Source organism: Panthera tigris, chromosome B1 (genome assembly GCF_018350195.1).
Source record: "Panthera tigris isolate Pti1 chromosome B1, P.tigris_Pti1_mat1.1, whole genome shotgun sequence".
Classification (NCBI taxonomy): domain Eukaryota; kingdom Metazoa; phylum Chordata; class Mammalia; order Carnivora; family Felidae; genus Panthera; species Panthera tigris.
In genome coordinates, this window is record NC_056663.1 from 155238159 (window position 1) to 155255675 (window position 17517).

Sequence of the window (17517 nt, forward strand, 5' to 3'; positions counted from 1 at the left end):
AGTACTACTCAATAGGAAATTAATATCATGCTTATGGGAAAGTCCTGGGCAAGTGGATGGGTTAGCTGGGCAGCTCTGCTCTACACATTCGGGAAGCTGGGCTGTCAAAGATTCCGCAGTTTTCACCAAGTTCCTTCCAAGGCTAACTCTGGCACTAACACTCCAGCCAACCAGCAGGGAGACTGGGAATGGATTGTAGGGAGTTTTTCTAGGCCTGGCAGACTTCACTTAGATTCCCCTAGCTGTAGCTGAGTTACATGTGTACAGTTAACAGAAGAGGGCTCCTACGTTTATACTCCAAATAATTTGGATGTTCAGCTACTGATCCCTATCATGTTGGATTGTGTAGCACCTTATATATAGTAATATTAGCCAATATTTGTAGAATACTTCTATGCCAGACCGTTTTTCCTAAGTGACTTACATATATTAACTTATTTACAAAAGCCTCATAAATGTAGGTCTTCTCCTGTCTCTTAGAGTTGAAGAGACTTAAACAGATTGTTTTTTGTTTTTTGTGTTTTTTTTACTAACAAACAAAAAAAACCTTTACCGGGGTCACATAGCTAGAATGTGGTAAAGCAAGCATTTGATCTGAGTCCATATGCCATGCTGCCTTTAGTAAACCACTATGCATACTGCCTTCAGGAGATTAAACTACATAGATATTAGTTGAATTAATATAATGTAAGTTTTCAAGTAACTAATCCTGTCTAAGACTCAAGTTTGAAATATTGGTATTCACATTTCACTTTCTACATATACAAAATAGGGAAATGGTTTATTTGAGCTATCCTAAAGAAAAAATTTAAGGATATACATGAAAAACATGTAGAAAATACTTTTAAAAAGACAATTATGGAATGGTTCATAGTATCATATTGAGTCTCATTATCAACATATGTGGAAATATTAGGCAATAGGCAATTTCATATTTCATTATTTCATATCATTCTTAATAGATAAAAGTCTACAATAAATATAAAGGCAGTTTACCAATGCTTGATTTAAAATACTGCCTGGAGGTGCCTGGTGTACCAGACATCTTGGAGACATTGTATTGATAGCTGAGCCTCTGAGTAAATCAATGGATTTGTGCCTTGAAACCAGTTCAAAAAGCATTTTTACCAATCCATTGAAGGATACTGAAGGTAAAATTGTAATGGGAAGGCCTTTAGTGAGTGGGGTCATCCATTCTTGTAATTTCTTTTTACTTTTTAATACACAGGTAACCAATGTGTCTTCACAGGTCATCACTTTTTTAGTTTGCATCAGTTTTATGCTCTATTCTGTGTGATCCCCTCTACCAAGAAAAGCATGTATTGATTTCACTTTGAGTGGCCACCTGCAAACTTAGAGTCTCTTGGCTCAATCAACCAAACCCAAAGCATTTTGCAGAGCATGAATATGGATTGATTTATGGGATGTTTCTTAAGTCTTTCCTTTATTAATTGAGGGAAGTGTATTTATTGCTTGATAGGCATAACTTAAATATTAGCATTGGGTTTATGTATGGATGTTTTTATTAACACAGAGATAAAGTAGTAACTGCCATCTTTTGAGTTCCTAACAATGATACCACATTCTTTTGGTAACAATACTTTAATTTTCATTGGGGTAGTTGCCATTTCTCTATCCTTGATTGAGGTAGGTCAGTTACCTTTTGGAGTTGGCCTCTGCCCATGCCTGGGGAGGGAATCACCGTGTTTGGTTTGAAACTCATAAGAAAACTCATAAGATTGAGACTGGGGCTACCAATAAAGGTTGACAAACTGTTTTCTGCTGAATTGAAGCTGGGAGGATGAGAAGCTAGGGTTACAATAGCCACAGCTCCTTCATATAATTTAACAAATATTCAACATCCACTATGTGCCTAACACAGGATGTGGGATACAGAAATGAACAAGATAGACAAAAATTCTAAACAATTAGATGTAAGAATTAGCCTGAGAATGGAAATAACACAGATGAAGTAGGGCTGAAAAATTAGAGGATTGGGATTTTGTTGACATTGTTTGTGTCATCCCAGGATCAAGCCTGCCTGAAATTTCCACTGAAATGAAAAATTCTGTTTCACAGCCAATACATTTCCTTCTTAAAGTGCGGGTTTGTTACTTGTATTCAAAGGCATCTCAATAAATACTCAGACTTAAACTCATGGACACTATAAAAGTAAATTGAATATTTAATCTGACATGGACTATCTGTCTTGTTATTGTAAATTCCTCAGTTTTCTTCTTGCTACCACTGCCTTATGTTTTAGTCCATCTTGAACCTTGTGGGAAAAAAATATAGGGATCACATTATAATCTCTATTTTATGGCTGAGAAAATTGAGTATCAGGTACTAGGAAATATAAATATCATTATGTGTTCCTACTGCCTGGGGCTTGGGATGTAAATTGGAAAAGAGAACTGGCATGGGTAGGTGCATTGCTGATCAAAAGTGACTAAATCTACTTTATATTAATCAAAGGTATATAGCTTAAAATTTACCTTCAACTTGATATTATTATGTACGATATGACAGATTTTAAATATTTAATGGTTTTTTTCCACACCAGTCATATGATTTAAGCAAAAATGATCATGCCCAGTCAAAATATTTTTAAACTGTGCATGTGATGATACTTTACTAATTCTGCTTCTAATACCCCTTAGTCCATATCAAAGCTGTTTGTTTTTAGGTGTGATACTGTATTTGTTTCCGATGTGGGAAACAAAAATATCTAACCTACAGATTAAATTATTTATATTTTTAGATTATGAATCAATGTATGCTATTACAGAAAATACAGAAAAGTTTAAAGTAAATAAAGTTAGCACTCCTAATGCTGCAGTCAACTGCTATTCTGGTGCATTTACTTCTAGAAAGTATTTAAATAGATAAATGTTTATTCAATAAACATTTTAGATGAATTTTTGTTGTGTTGTTGATTTTACCCATTTGACAGGTGGGAGGTGATATCTCATTGCAGTTTTGATTTGCATTTTCTTGATGATGAGTGATGCTGAGTATCTTCTCATGTGTCTGTTGGCCATCTGTATGTCTTCTTTGTAGAAATGTCTATTCATTTCTTCTATCCAATTTTAATTGGATTATTTGGTTTTGGGGTGTTGTATCACTTTTTGTTTATATATATATATACACACACACACTATATATATATACACACACTATATATTATATTTTATATATATATATATATACTATTTGTATATATACTATATATATACAACATTTATATATATACAACCATATATATAAATATTTTATAAATATATACTACATTTTATATATGTATAAACACCCTTTATCAGGTATGTCATTTGCAAATACCTTCTCCCATTGTGTAGGTTGTCCTTTAATTTTATTATTTCTTTCACTGTACAGAAGCTTGTTATTTTTATGCAATCCCAATAGTTTACTTTTGCTTTTATTTCCTTGCCTCAGGAGGCATATCTAGAAAAAATGTTGCTATGATCAATGCTAGAAAAATTACTGCCTGTCCTCTCTTCTAGGATTTTTATGGTTTTAGGTCTCACATTGAGATCTTTAAGTCATTTTGAATGTATTTTCGTTTATGGTGAGACAAAGTGATCTTCATTATTTTGTAAGTAACTGTCCAGTTTTCCCAACTTCATTTGTTGAAGAGAGTGTCTTTTTGCTCTGGATATTTTTTTTCCTGCTTTGTCAAAGGTTAATTGGTGATATAAATGTGGGTTTATTTCTGGATTTTTTATTCTGTTCTACTGAATCTGTCTATTTTTGTGCCAGTACTATACTGCTTTAATTACTACAGCTTTGTGATGTAACTTGAAGTATGGAATTGTGATGCCTCCAGCTTTGCTTTTCTTTTTCAAGTTTGCTTCTGCTGTTTAGGGTCTTTTGTCGTTCCATGTACATTTTAAGATTGTTCTAATTCTGTGAAAAATGCTATTGATATTTTAATAGGGATTGCATTAAATGTGTAGATTGCTTTAGGTAGTATAGACATCTTAATAATACTATTTCTTCCCATCCATGAGCATGGAATGTCTTTCCATTTCTTTGTGTCATGTTGAATTTCTTTTTATCAGTGTTTTATAGTTTTCAGAGTATAGGTCTTTCACCTCTTTGGTTAGGTTTATTCCTAGGTATCTTATTATTTTTGGTGCAACTGTAAATGGGATTGCTATCCTACTTTCTCTTTCTGCTGCTACATTATTAGTGTATAGAAATGCAACAGATTTTTGCCCAGTGATTTTATATCCTTCGACTTTAGTGAGTTCATTTATTAGTTCTGATCACTTTTTGGTGGAGTCGTCTGGGTTTTCTACATATTGTATCATGCATCATCTGCAAATTGTGAGAGTTTTACTTCTTCCTTACCAATTTCAATGCATTTTACTTATTTTTGTTGCTTAATTGCCGTGGCTAGGACTTCTAGTACTATGTTGAATAAAAGAGGTATAGTGGATATCCTGTCTTGTTCCTGACCTTAGGAGGAAAGCTCTCAGTTTTTCCCCATTCAATATTATGTTCACCCTGAGTTTTTCATACACGGCCTTAGTTATATTGAGGCATATTCCCTCTAAGTCTACTTTGTTGATGGTTCTAGATGAATGGGTGTTGTACAGTGTCAAATGTTTTTTTTTTTTTCTGTATCTATTAGATGGTCATATTTTTTTTAATCATTTCTCTTACTGATGTGATGTATCACATTAATTGGTTTGTAAATATTGAACCACACTTGCATCCCAGAAGTAAAATCTACTTGATTGTAGTAAATGATTTTTTAAAATGTATTGTTGGATTCTGTTTGCTAGTATTTTCTCAAGGATATTTGCATCTATAGTCATCAAAGATATTGGCTTGTAGCTCTCTCTTTTGTGTGTGTGGTGCATTTACTTGGGTTTGTTTACATGGTGATACTTGCCTCAGAATAAATTTGGAAGTTTTCCTTTCTCTTCTATTTTTTGGAATAGTTGGAGTAGAATAGGTGTTAACTCTTCTTTAAATGTTTGTTAGAATTGGCCTGTGAAGCCACCTTGTTCTGGACTTTGTTGAGAGTTTTTTGATTATTGATTCAGTATCCTTGGTAGTAATCAGTCTGTTCACATTTTCTATTTTCTTTTTGCTTCAATTTTGGTAGGTTACATGTTTCTACGAATTTATGCATTTCTTTTGGGTTGTCTATTTTGTGGCATAGTTTTCATATTATTCTCTTACAGTTGTGTTTCTGTGGTGTCAATTGTGATTTCGCCTCTTTAATTGGTGATTTTGTTGAACTTCTTTCTCTCTCTCTCTCTCTCTTTTAGTGAGTGAGGGTAGAGATTTTTCAATTTTGTTGACCTTTTCAAAGAACCAACTCCTGGTTTCATTGATCTTTTGTATTAAAATTTTTTTTTAATGTTTATTTTTGAGACAGTGAGACAGAGCATGAGTGAGGGACGGGCAGAGAGAAAGAGGGAGGAACAGAATCCGAAACAAGGTCCAGGCTCTGAGCTGTTAGCACAGAGCCTGACGTAGGGCTCGAACTCCAGAACAGCAAGATCATGACCTAGGTTGAAGTCGGAGGCCCAACCAACTGAGCCACCGAGGCTCCTCTCTATTGTTTTTTGTTTTGTTTGTTTCAGTTTCTATTTGTTTTATTTGTGCTCTAATCTTAATTATTTTCTTCCTTCTACTGGGTTTGGGTTTTGTTTTTCTTTTTCTAGCTCCTTTAGGTGTGTGGTTAGGTTGTTGGAGATTGTTCTTGCTTCTTGAGGTAGGGCTGTATTAATATAAACTTTACTCTTAAAACTGCTTTTGCTGCATCTGAAAGGTTTGGGACCATTGTGTTTTCATTTTCATTTGTTTCCATGTACTTTTTGATTCCTTCTTTAATTTCTTGGTTGACTCATCGTTGTTTAGTAGCATGTGGTTTAACCTCCATGTATTTGTTGGTCTTTCCGGATTTTTTCTTGTGGCTGATTTTCTAATTTCCTCGTGTTGTAGTCAGAAAAGATTCATGGTATGACTTTGATATTTTGAATTTGTTGAGGCTTGTTTTGTGGCCTAACATGTGATCTATTTTGGAGAATGTTCCATGTGCACTTGAAAAAAATGTGTATTCTGTTTTAAGATGGAATGTTCTGAATATGTCTGTTAAATCCATCTAGTTCAGTGTGTAATTCAAAGCCGCTGTTTTCTTATTTATTTTCTGTTTGGATGATATATTCATCAATAAAAGTGGGGTGTTAATGTCCTTTAGTATTTATTATCAATTAGTTCCCTTATTTTGTTATTAACTGTTTTATGTTTTTGGGTGCTGCCATGCTGGGTGCATATATATTTACAATTGTATCTTCTTGTTGTATTGTTCCCCTTATAGTGTCTTCCTTTGTCTTATTATGGTCTTTGTTTTATAGTCTATTTCCTCTGATGTAATTATTCCTAGCCCAGCGCTCTTTTCACTGTCATTTAATAAAAATCCCCACACTTTCAATCTGCGTATCTTTAGGTCTGAAATGAGTCACGTATAGGCAGTATATAGATTTTTTTTTGGTTTTGGTGTTTCGTTCCCCCCCCCCCCCACTCTGTCCCCTTGGGGCTTTTGATTGGAACTTTTATTCCATTTACATTCAAAGTAATTATTGATACATATGTATTTATTGCCATTTTGTTGCATGTTTTGTGGTTGTTTTTGTAGTTTTTCCTCTGATATTTTCTTCTCTTTTTCTCTTTCATGGTTTGTAGGTTTTCTGTAGTAATATAATTGGGTTCCTTCCTTTGTATTTTTGCATATCTATCACTGTTTTTTGATTTGTGGTTACCATTCAGTTTATATATAACATCTGCATATCACAGTCTATATTAAGCTGATGGTTGCTTGTTTTTGAAACAAGTTCTTTATCCTCTCCCCTCCATGTTTTAGATATTTAGTATTTTTTTTTATTTCATGTTTCCTGTTTTTCTTACTTATAGTTTTTGTTTTCCATTCATAGAGTCCTGCTTAACATTTCTTTTAGGATTTGTTTAGTGTTGATCAATTCTTTTAACTTTTGTTTTTCTGGAAAAGTCTTATTGGTCCTTCTATTCTGAATGATTCCTTATTGGGTGAAGTATTCTTGGCTGCAGAATTTTTCCTTTCAGCACTTCTTGCCTGCAAAGTTTCTGCTGAAAAATCAGCTAATAGACGTCTGGGGTTTGCTTTGTATATAACTGCCTTCTTTTCTCTTATAACCTTTAACATTATTTCTTTATCACTATTTCTTGCCACTTACTAGGTGTCTCATTGTGGACCTCTTTGGGTTGAATTTTTGGGGCATCTCTGTGCCTCCTTAATCTGTATCTCTGCTTCCCTGTCCAGATTCAGGAAGTTTTCAGCTATTATGTCTTCAAGTACATTTGTCCCCCCCGCCCCCCATCTGTCTCTTCTTCTTTTGAGATTCCCTATAACACAAATGCTATTATGCTTGATGGAGTCACTGAATTCTCTAAATCTGTTCTCATTAGGCAGTCTTTGTCATCTGTTTTGCTCGATTGCTTCCCGTTATTCTATCCTCCAGGTAATTAATTTGTTCCTCTGCTTCCTGTAGCCTACTGTCTATTCCATCTATTGTATTTTAAATTTCACTTATTGAATTCTTTTTTTTAATGTTTATTTATTTTTGAGAGAGCGAGAGAGAGACAGACAGACAGACAGCACAAACAGGGAAGGGGCAGAGAAAAAGGGAGACACAGAATGTTGAAGCAGGCTCCAGGCTCTGAGCTGTCAGCACAGAGCCTGACATGGGGCTCCAACTCATGAACTGTGAGATCATGACCTGAGCTGAAGTTGGACACTTAACTGACTAAGCCACCCAGACACCCCAGATTTATTGAATTCTTTATCTCTGATAGGTTACTTTTTATCTCTGTCAACCATCTCACTTTTGTCCTCCACCCTCTTCTGAAGTCCAGTGTGTATCTTTTATGATGATTACTTTTAATTCTGTATCAGCCATATTATTTATTTCTGTTTTGATTAGATCTGCTGTGATTTTGTCATGTTCTTTTATTTGGGACATGTATTCCTCTGTCTCCTCATTTTGTCTGCCTTGCTGTGCCTGCGTCTGTGTGTCAGGAAAGTCCACTATGTCTTCTACTTTTGAAAATAGTGACTTTCTGAAGAAGTCCTGTAGTGCCCTGCAGTGCAGTGTCCCCCATTCACGAGGATCTGGCACTTAAGGAGAGTTCCTATGTGTGTTGCCTGCATCCTGCTATTGTGTTTGAGTCACTTTTCCTTTCAGTTTAGACATCTGCACTGACTCTTTGCTTGTTGTGGGCTGTACTGCTTTCTATAACATTAAGATCTAGGCAGGCTGGCTCTGAGGGAGTGCGACAGCAGAAGGGCTTGGGGGAAGGGCAGCAGTGATAGAATTTGCACTGAACCACTAGTCCTAGGCCAGTCCTCTGAAGTGCAGTGGCTTCAGGCACAGCTTGTGGAGGTGACTGGGTTGGGCTTGCCCTGCCTTAACAAAAATTGAGCTGAGCCCAGAGCCAAGGCCAGCAGGCTTGGAGTTGGTGAATCCTCAGAAGAACTAGTGGGTGTGGTTCACTGCTAGCAGGTTAGGTAGCAAGTGTTTGTGCAGCATCACCTCCCACAGTGGCTCTGTATTTATGCTGGGAGGCAGGGGAGGAAAATGGCACCTGCTGGCCCCTTTGTTCCCAGAGGAGACTGAACACCCCGACATGCTCAGAAATCAGTATGAACAGATCCCTTTTGTTGCCCTGTGCTAGATGTCCCTCCTATGTTGCTTATCCTCAAGGTTGTTGTCTTTTTAAGGGCTATAACCTGTCTATCATTTGCCCCCAGGGCTTGCCTAGGCAGAGTGAGCTGATTTTTAAATCTCCAGCTCCAAGTCCCATTGATTATACAAACCCCCAGAAGTCAGCCCTTCTGGTTTTCAAGGCCAAATGTTAGGGGGATTTCCCCCTAGCTGTGGGCAAGTGACCACAGTTTCTGTCCTTCCTAACTTCTCCAATGTGGCTTCTTTACATTTAGTTGGAGAGTTCTTCAAGTCTTTGGATCCCTTTCCAGTTTACTGATGTGGATGTGAGTGACACCTAATTGTAAACACAGGATGGAGTGAGCTTAGGGGTCCTCCTACTCTGCCATATTTCCCCAATTATTAGGAATTTTATAGAGAAAATTGCTTAGAGCATGATTGGAAAGGCTGGAGGAGTGAGAATCGGGGGCCACCTGATTTCAAGAACACTCCATGCCTGCAACCCATAGATCAGGAAAATGCTACTACTTTGTCTACAATTACCTCTTCCCTATAAAGTTTGGCCACTAGGTGTGGAATATGGCCACTAAAACTGTCTCTCAATACTCATGTTACTGATGTTGCTTGCAATCAGAAGGAACACGTGGAAGAGGGCTTCTGCTTCATTTGTCTTCTAAATCTGACAGAGATGCAGTTAATTAGTGAAATATATTTTGCATCCAAAACTTCAGCTTCGTGTAGTCTAGGAAGTGTAGTTTTTAGGTTGTAACTCTATGTAGAATTGGAAGTAAGCTATTATGTAATAATCTTTCCATTACATCTTTCCACATTATTGTTGATGGATAGTAAATCTTTGAATATTTCTTATATTGAGTATTTTAATTCAAGTTGGTTTTATGCAACACTAGTTATAGAAACAATATAAATACTGTATAATTATAAGGAGTATTTGCACATGAGCCTGACAAATGTAGATTAATTTGTAATTTAGAATATAGTTTATAATTTAAACTATAAACCATGGTAAATTATAACATTAAAATGTCACAGTGAAGTCAAAATGGGATTCATGATTGGCACTTATTTGATAGACATTTTTCTCTTTTTTCATTTTTCTCTTCTCTGGACCTAAAACCAAGTTATTCATATTCTTGGTTGTATAGTATATAACAGGACTTTTGTTTTTTCATTTGTTGTGGTCCTATCTGGTTTATTGTACTGTGAATCTTGAAAGACATCAATAATGAATTTGATACCATTTTCCCTACACATTGATTTTTGATATCCCAGAAATCAAATTATCTTATATTGCCAATACAATAAATACTGTAAATGTGACCAGATTATAGAAGTTTTGCTTCAGAAAATCCTATGAATTAGCTTTTAGACAATTTACTCAAGTATACATTAAAATATTTCAAGTTAATATTTGTTGATTTATTTTGAAGCGTTTTAAGCTATTTTTGAGAACTTTTCTATTTTCTAAGCCAACATATAATTCAAAAGTCAGAAAAAAATGATAGAGCACTGCTTCTATCACTTTTGTATTTCTGCATTTAAAAAATATTCTTTTTAAAAATGAGTATTATAAAAGAAGGATTCTGTCCTGATATTTATCATTGGCCATTCTTTAGTGTAGTTGATATTGTGATGGGAGAAGGAATTTAGAACCTGTTACCAGTGGTTTCCCTGGTTTTCTGTTATACCCCTGCTTTCAGTGCACACCAGTCAACAAAAAAAAGCAATGATGGCACGGCCTATCAACTTAAAAAAAAATCTTTTAAATGAAAATGACTTTCTCTATTCTTGGTGTGCTATTTTATTTTGTAATATTTATGTGAGTAATGTCAGCAATATCTGGATACTGTTCAGTGTTCTCTATAATTTCAGTATAACTCAATGCAACATACTTATTATACAGTAATATTTGATGAGGTTTGATGATTTAGTATTTCTAATTTTGCTATAAGATGAAAAAGTTTGCCAGTGGAAGACTTGGTTTCTGATTTATTAATTATGTGTTTCAAAAGGTATTATCGCTATTATATATGATGTCTGTATATTTTTATGTATGGTTGTGTGTGTGAATCCACAATTATATCCTTTACCCCAGGCATTGCCTTTATTTATTACTGTGCCTAGTGTCTTATTTCTAACCAGAAGTTCTGTTTATTTTTGTCTTTTCTGAGTCAAACACCCTGGTAACTTTGAGTGACAATACCACAAATACTGGATATTCAGAGTTCAAGAGCAAATTAAACTGAAAGTTTATAAATCAAATCCTCACTCAAATACATTCCTTACAACTGTTTTGTTTTTCCCTTGTTCTCTTTTGTTTTTGCCTTTTGAATTTGAAGAAGACTGTGCACATGTTGATGTGTGACTATGACTGTTAGAACTTTCTGTAGATATAGTAGCTGAAGTTCACTCAGTGGTATTATATTTGTAATAGACAGAAAACTGAACTGGGAGTCAGGAAATTGGATTTCTAGCTTCCTCTGATGTGTTGCGCTGAGAGAAGCTATGTTTTCTTTTGTACCTCTTGTACTGAAAAGGCAGTTAGAGCTGGAGGGAGAATACTGTTGTGATTAATCCTGTGATTGAATATGACAATTATATACAAGTTGAAGACAAAGGTGTTTTCTAAAGAGGAAGAAAATTATAGAGTTGGGTTTCTTGATAGGAAATATAAATGGATCCCTGGAGGTTTTCTATGTGGATAGAAAACAAATAATATACTTACCATATACCTGTTCCATCTTCTGGATAATCGATTGATTTTAATAAAGCCAACTCTTTAAAGGACTAAAACTTTAAGATTTATTCCTACATTTAATTCCTAACTTAATGTATTAAACTACATATGGCAACAGAAGTATATGATTAAAGTTTTTATATTAACTAACTTATTCAATATTTACTGAAAATCTAATAACAGAAGTGCTAGCCTAGGAACTGGGAATACAGTAGTGAGGGAAACAGAAAAAATGAATATTGTTGTTGTGGAATTTATATTTTAGTGGATTTCAAGTACCATGTATTAAGATTCCAACATCAAAAATCCTGAGACTCTATATTCTGAAAATCCTGTAGAAAAATGGACAAAAACTTGACTATTCACCTCACAATAAATGTTATCCAAATGGCCAATAAACACATGAGAACATGTTCATCTTGATCAGTTGTCATGGATAGAAACATGACATATGATACTACTCTACACCCATCAGACTGCCTAAAGTTAAAAAAAAAAAAAAAGGTGGTAAATACCAAGTGTTTGTTGAGATTTAGAATGCCCAAAGTCTTGCATTGCTAGTGGGAGTGGATATGGCTATGTCCACACTGAAAAACTATCTGGTAATATTTCTCAAAAGTAAACATATGCATATTCTCAGAACCAGACATCTATTAGGCATAACACAATATAATTGAAATATTAACAGTGTGATACATGTTTTCTGTCAACAAAATTTGTAATCAGCAAAAACAAACTAGGCAAATATCCATAGACAGTAGGGTAGAAAAAAAAAAAAGAAAAACTGTGGTATCACAATGAAATGAATCTTACAGACACAAAGTTGAGCAAAACAAGACAGAGATAAAAGAATACATACTATATGGTTTGAGCTGTATAACATACAAATCCAGGGTGAAATACCTCTATGTTGTTAGAAGTGAGACTAGCGGCTATCATTAAGAGCAGGGGTATTGTGGCTGGCAGGGGATAAAAGGAGCTCTTTTTAGTAATATTAAGTAATATTAGGTTTTTTTTTAACTTGGCAAAACAGTCCTTGACAGTCAGAAAATTCACTGAGTTGTACACACACAATACATTTACTTTTCTATGTGCATACTATATTTCCAGGAAAAAAAAAAGCTGTTTCCTGACTACACACTACTGAGTTCAGCCTACTCAATTAACTGGTTATAATAATTTTCCCCATTAAAAATGGAGATAATTCATAAGCCAGGATGAGGTTATGACAGACTTGTAAGTCCTTGTTTCATGAAAATTGACAATCATGCTTCTAAATATAATGGGAAGACTGTGGAACTTTTATTTTTATTTTTTTTATTTTTTATTTGTAAACATTTATTTATTTATTTTTGAGAGACAGAGGGCAGGGCAGAGAGAGAAGGAGACAGAGAATCCCAATCAGGCTCCATGCTGTCAGCTCAGAGCTCGATGTGGGGCTTGAACTGACGAACGATGAGATCATGACCTGAGCAGAAATCAAGAGTCAGATGCTTAACCAACTGAGCCACCCAGGCACCTCAAGACTATGGAGCTTTTAAACAAAACTTTCCTGACTAAATACTAACCTTGTAAACAGACTCGTAGTGATAATGGGAAAAAAATAGTAACTCCCAAGAAGTTAAAGTTTATTATCTTTTTAATAGAGGTAGTGATAGAAATAATTTCCTATATAATATTAATTATGTGAAAATTAAAAAAAATGAAAATATATATGAAATATTTAAAAATGAAAATTAAAAATATGAAAATTTATGAAAATTAAAAAAATGAAAATATATATACTTTTGGAATTTCTGGAAAAATTTTACATAGAAGGGCTTTGAAGCTATATCTACCTGATTCAAAATTTTATTTCTTTAAGTTTATTTTGAGAGAGAGGGAGAGTCAGGGAGGAGCAGAGAGAGAGAGAGAGAGAGAATCTCAAGCAGGCTCTGGACTGTCATGCAGAGTCTGACCTGACATGAGGCTCAAACCCACAAACTATGAGATCATGACTTGAGCTGACATCAAGATACAGATGCTTAACTGACTGAGCTACCCAGGTACCCCTGTCAACCTGGTTTTAATCTGGCTGTTCTACCAGATAGCTATGTAGTCGCAAGTTATTACATGCTATGAACCTTAGTGTTCTGTATACTAGTTACTAGATTGACTGGATCATGGAGGACATATGACAATCTGTTGGATCTATGAGGGTTGTACTGTACTTGTTCATCGCTGTATCTCTTGAGATCAGTTTGTTACCTGGTCTCAAGTAGCCATACTAAATATTTGGAAAATAAGGTAAAATTGTACATAGATGCTTAATAAATGGTTCATTTTATTATATGTAAAATTTATATCCTGTTTTAGAATTTTTTTTTAAATTTTTTTTTTGACGTTTATTTCTTTTTGGGACAGAGAGAGACAGAGCGTGAATGGGGGAGGGGCAGAGAAAGAGGGAGACACAGAATTGGAAGCAGGCTCCAGGCTCTGAGCCATCAGCCCAGAGCCTGACGCGGGGCTTGAACTCACGGACCGCGAGATCGTGACCTGAGCTGAAGTCGGACGCTTAACCGACTGAGCCACCCAGGCGCCCCTCCTGTTTTAGTATTTATATATTTTGATTTTCACTCACTATTCTCCAAAGAATGTATAAACCTTTCCAGATGTAATACTAATCCAGTATCTCAAAATTAGTATGCAGAGTAAATACTTCAACTTTAGATATCTCATACAAAGTCTAGTGCTTTTCTGACTCTAGAGTAGCAAAATAGATGGTTGTTGTATATATGTGGAAAGAAATGTAGTCTCATGGGCTTTTAGGGCTACAAATGTTTTTCATGAATATTTATTCAAGTCTCTATCAAGCATCCTTGTCAAACATATCTTGATTAAATCCAATATGAGGGACTCTTCCTCTACCAGTGGGTACTCTATAAATCTACAGCTATTGCTGTTAAATATTCCATATATTGATTTCAAAATTGCCTCTAAAATTGGTTATACCCTCTGGAGCAACAAAGAGTAAGTCATATTCACTGCTACATGACAATCCTTCAACAATTGAAGTTGAGCTAAATCTTCATATGGTAAATTTCTAGATTGTTCATTGTACTGTTTGCCTACCTTTGATTTTTGTATATCTTAGAAAAGTGGTTCCCAGTTTATAGGTGATTTTCAAAGAACATAATAAGACAGACAAACTATGATCTGAGCCTAGCCTTGTTTTTGATCTAGCTTACAATTTTACCTTTAGTGGCTACAAAACAATACGGATCTATACCAACTGTGTTATGGAATTTTTTTCAAGATATTGAAATGAAAATGAAAAAAATGAAATGGAAAAAAACTTAACATTTTATACCCCCGCCTTTGGCAACCACCAATCTGTTCTCTGTTTCAGTGAGTTGGATATTTTTTTTTAATATTCCACATATAAATGAGGTTAGAGTATATTTGTTCTTTATCTGTCTGACTTATTTCAATTAGAATAGTAACCTGAAAATTGATCTGTGTTGTCACAATGGCAGGATTTTCTTCCTTTATATGGCTGAATAGTATTATGTGTGTGTGTGTATACATATATACAATCTTATAAATAAATATACATGTGTATATATGAAAATATACACATTCATATACATATACATATATCACATCTTTATCCATCCACCCATCAATATATCAGTAGACACTGGTTGTTTCCATGTCTTCACTATGGTAAACAGTGCTGCAATGAACACATTGTGGGAGGGCAGATATCTTTTTGAGTTAGTGTTTTTATTTTTATTTTCTTTGGATAAATAATCAGGAGTAGGATTGCTGGGTCATATGGTACTTTTTTTTAAGTTTATTTATTTATTTTGAGAGGGACAGAGACAGCACAAGTGGAAGAGGGGGAGAGAGAGAGAGAGAGAGAGAGAGAGAGAGAGAGAGAGAGAGAGAGAATATCCCAAGTAGGCTCCACACTGTCAGGGCAGAGCCCAATGGGGGACTCAAACTCATGAAACATGAGATCATCACCTGGGCCAAAACGAAGAGTCGGATGCTTAACTAACTGAGCCACCCAGACATTCCTGGGTCATATGGTAGTTCTATTTTTAATTATTTGAGGAACCTCCAAACTATTTTCCACAATGGCTATACCCACTTACATACCTACCCACAGTGCACAAGGGTTTCCTTTTCTCCATATCCTTGCCAAAACTTGTTATTTCTTATATTTTTGTTAATGGCCATTCTAGGGGGTATCTTATTCTGGTTTATATTTGCATTTCCCTAATGATTAGTAATGTTGAGCAACTTTCATGTAACTGTTGGCAATTTATATGTCTTCTTTAGAAAAATGTCTATTCAGATGAAAAAAATATATACTTTTTAAGTTTATTTTTTTGTGTATAAAATTCATAATGGTCACATTCAATTTTGAAGCAAGTATTTACTGAATGGCTATTGTATGTCAGTGCTTTTCAAGGGCTAAGGATAGAGTAGTGGATAAAACAAAGATCCCTTCCACCAAAGAACTTATGTTCTAGTTCAGAAAAGTATCAGCCCGGACATAAAATGGTGAACTGTAATCTACTTTTTCAGAAGTGTACATTTTTTTATGAATAATTTTAGTGTTCCAAGCCCCAATTATTGGCTATTATAGTTAATAAAAGAATGCTGATATTTAACTAAGATTATTAAGAATCATGCCTTCAGTGAGCAGAGTCCAATGAGTTAATAGCTTTATATTGTTCCTAGTCAAATGAACTTTTTATGTAATTTCATTCTTCTTTGAGAAGAGCTATAATTAAAACTCCGATTGCAAACCCTCCAAATAATGTTGATTTTGGAGTGGGTGGAAATTCTTCCTGAAATATATTCTCTAAAGTAAGATGGAACATTATTTTGATAATTCTGTTGAATTAAGTCAAAAAAGGAGGGCAGGCATTTAATATTTTTAATAAGGACAGTCACTATACATCCAAGCATCATTATTTGAATTTGCAGTCAGCAAAACTATTACATATTAATTTAGTATAACTTTACAATTTTGGCTATTGCTCTCATTAGGGTGTAACTGCTCATAAATGAGAATTGTGAATTAAATGCATGATGATGGTGGCAGTGGTGGTGGTGAGACTATATTTACTTCATATACTCTTTTAAGAGTATTCATCCAGATCAAAATAGCAGGAGGATGAGAGGCTTATCCAAAGGTACAGACACATAGAAATATTCCCTACTTTGAAAAAAAAATCACTAAATCACAAGTGGGGTAATAATTTGATCTCCAAATTAAGTAGATTACAAAGGTTAATTACAAAGCTTAGCTCATGTTATTGCTAACTTCAGTTATTTTATTTTAAAAAATAACATGCCTTGTTTGAATGAAGCAATATATTAAATACAACCCTATCACCTCGAATTGCTAAAAACCCACAAACACTAGAGTGTGGGTGAGTTTGTTTGGACTGCTGCCTAAGCACAACGTTTTTTCTTTGAATGCTAAGCTTATTCATAATGAAAAATCAGTTTTCTGGCAACAGGCACATGCATTTTACTTTATTTTATGTTGTATATCAAATAGCATATCCATTAATAAACTCAAATATATTTATATTTAATGAATATTTCCTCTAGTCCTCTAAGTTTTCTTTGGCATCTCTTTCCAAACTTACTGTACTTAAATTGATATCACTACAAATGACTGTGCATTTATCTGCTTGGGCAGCCATAATAAAAATCACAGGTTGAGTAGACTAAGACAAGAGAAATTTATTTTCTGGGGCATCTGGGTGGCTCAGTCGGTTGAAAATCTGACTCTTAGTTTCGGCTCAGGTCATGATCTCAAGGTTTGTGAGATGGAGCCCCACGTTGGGCTCATGCTAGCCAGGAGGAGCTGCTTGGGAGTCTATCGCTCTCCTTCTCTCTGTGCCCTCCACCCACTTGTGCACACTCACACACTCTCTTTCTCTCTCTCTCAAATAAATAAAATGAACGTAAGGAAAAAAAAAAAGACATTTATTTTCTCATTGTTTTAGAGGTCGGAAGTCC